Here is a 2,507-nt window from a genome sequence, read left to right as displayed (position 1 = left end):
TCTGTTGACCCGCAGGGCTGCGCAGGCGGCCCGGCCTCCGTCCCCGTGCAGTGTTGCGGTAATGCTATCTGCACTGGGAATTTATTCTGCAGCTTTCCTTTTCCGTGATGGTTTTCATTTCCTGTCTTTCAGAGCTGGAAGCGTTTATGGAATATCACATGGTTTTCGTTTACACAGGAAGTCAGCTGCAGTGGTGAGGAGATACCGACTGACTTTTTGTGTTTGTTTTTTAGGTCCCCCCACCCACCCGCCACTGAAAGAGGGAGTGGGGAGCGCGCGCGAGATAGAGCTTGCAGCATTTTGTTTTGAAATAGTTTTCCTTTTTCATCCAAAGTCACTGTTCTACGAAGTGGCCTGTGATTATATACAGAAAGCAGCAGTTTATTTCTGACACGTGGTAATCACTCTATGTGAAGAAAGCTCAGCATGAAGAGATGCTTTGGCTTTGCCCGGAGCTAAGGCGCGAGCCCAGGGGATGAGCGAGGAGCCTCCGGGACAGGCCGCGGGGAGAGGCTGAGAGCCCAGCCAGGACCCTGCGCGGCTCAGGCCGCCTGCCAAGCTCGGTTCCCACCCTTCCGGGGAAAAACAAAACAAAACAAAAAACGGCCCTTACCGCCCAATAACCTGCTAGGACCACTCTGCTTAAACCTGCACACACCATTGTCTTCCCTCTCCCCCACCGATGAGGACCACAGTAGGTCTCATCCACCCCCAGCCCATCACCCCGGCAATCAAGAGAATCTCAAGGCTTTATAACAGAGATGGAGAAGGACGTGGAAGAATTTGCGACTTGTTCTGTAAGCTCCGCCCTCTGGTCAACACTGAGTTAGGAACTCCTGACTAGAACCACCCACAAAGACAGCGCTCTCTAGTTACCTTCTCTGCTTCCGCAGTGTGGTTCCAGCAGCTTCTCACCCTCCACCCAGGAACCTCGGGCAACTGACCACCCTGGGCGATAGCGCCACCTCGTGGCCAGCACCCCTCTCCAAGCATTTCTTCCTCTCCCTTTTCCACGAGCCTGAATAGTCTCTGTGGTCCCTGGAGACTGGCTTGAAGAGCCAGGGTATTCACAATCAAATCAGGGCTGAGAGCCCCGCCTGAGGGTTGAAATGGTCCCTCCCTCCTTTCTTCTTGCCCCTGAATAAACTAAAACGGAAAGCACAGAGGACTGAAGTCTCCTTTCCTGCCATCTACTATTCCACTCTAACAGGCCAATTTCTTAGACCAATAAGCTCCATAGGCCCAGAGAGGGAGGAGAAAAGAAGAGTGCTGGGTAGGAGATGGAGAGAGAAGGTAAGGAGCGCCTCTCGGAACCTACCACATGAGTTGGGTCTAAATAAACTAAATTTATTGGGTCTAAAACAACCCAATTTAAGGCTGAGCCCCAATTAAATGGAAAATGTCCTTTAAGAGATAAAATTTAGGCACCTATTTTTAGGATGAACCAGTTTATCACCTTTTTCCTAGGGGTAAGGGGGCTCCAAGAGCGGGTGGGGGTGGGGGTGCACCCTGAGGGGCAGGAGGGGCAGGAGCCAGCACTGCAGAGTCCATACTTCAATGGCAGAGGCCATCCTGTGTTGGGAGTAGGAAGTGGTAAGGTGGCTCTGGGAGGCAGGATAGGACAGTCCTGTGCCCATTTCAGTGGTGGGCAGGGAGCCCTCAAAGGACATCAATTCCCCGTTGGGCCCCCAGGACCCAGGTATCCCTGGCAGCTGAGACCTGTTTATTTATTCATTGATTTAATCCTCACCTGAGGATATGATTTTATTGATTCTAGAGCAGCCGTGGGCAAACTACGCCCGCAGGCCGGATCCGGCCAGTTTGAAATGAATAAAACTTAAAAAAAGACCGTACCCTTTTATGTAATGATGTTTACTTTGAATTTATATTAGTTCACGCAAACACTCCATCCATGCTTTTGTTCTGGCCCTCGGGTCCAGTTTAAGAACGTATTGTGGCCCTCAAGTCAAAAAGTTTGCCCACCCCTGTTCTAGAGAGAGGGAGAGAGGGAGGGAGAGAGAGAGATCAATGTGAGAGAAATAGGTTGCCTCCTGCATATGCCCTGACCAACCGGGCAATCAAATCTAAAACCTGGGTATGTGCCCTGACCAGGAATCAAATTCACCACTTTTGGGTCTTCAAATTGAAGACGATGCTCCAACCAACTGAGCCACCCGGCCAGGGCCAGCTGAGACCCATGTAATTGAGACTCTCTGACAGCCTCACCATGACCATCTTCTTTTGCTCCTTTTCCCCAGCCCATAAAACTAACAGCCATCTGTGTGAACATGAGCCCTACATTTTTATGGGCTGCCTACTGGCGGCTGCAGGATAAATGGGGGACAAAGGCTGATTGCTACAGCCCTTTCAGTCTCCCAATATTAAACTGTGTAATGTGACCCATTCTCTGAAACTAAATATTTGCAAGGACACCCAGAAGGCACCTGGCTACCAAATCTCTCGATCAGGTGGGTTGTTTGTGCTGTAAAAATCCCACCTGGGGATTT

General features: G+C 50.7%; 1 long non-coding RNA gene across 1 annotated transcript; it reads left to right on the top strand.

Moving 5' to 3' along the window:
- The first annotated feature begins 17 nt into the window (after nt 1-17).
- On the top strand, nt 18-1,161 carry LOC107182105. Its single transcript, XR_001512823.1, has 2 exons — nt 18-193; nt 335-1,161. It is a non-coding gene; the product is annotated as an uncharacterized LOC107182105 (long non-coding RNA).
- The last annotated feature ends 1,346 nt before the right edge of the window (nt 1,162-2,507 follow it).

This window comes from Myotis davidii, unplaced genomic scaffold (genome assembly GCF_000327345.1).
Source record: "Myotis davidii unplaced genomic scaffold, ASM32734v1 scaffold515, whole genome shotgun sequence".
Taxonomy (NCBI): Eukaryota; Metazoa; Chordata; class Mammalia; order Chiroptera; family Vespertilionidae; genus Myotis; species Myotis davidii.
Note: the sequence above shows the minus strand (reverse complement) of the source record. Positions and strands in the feature narration are given on the sequence as shown.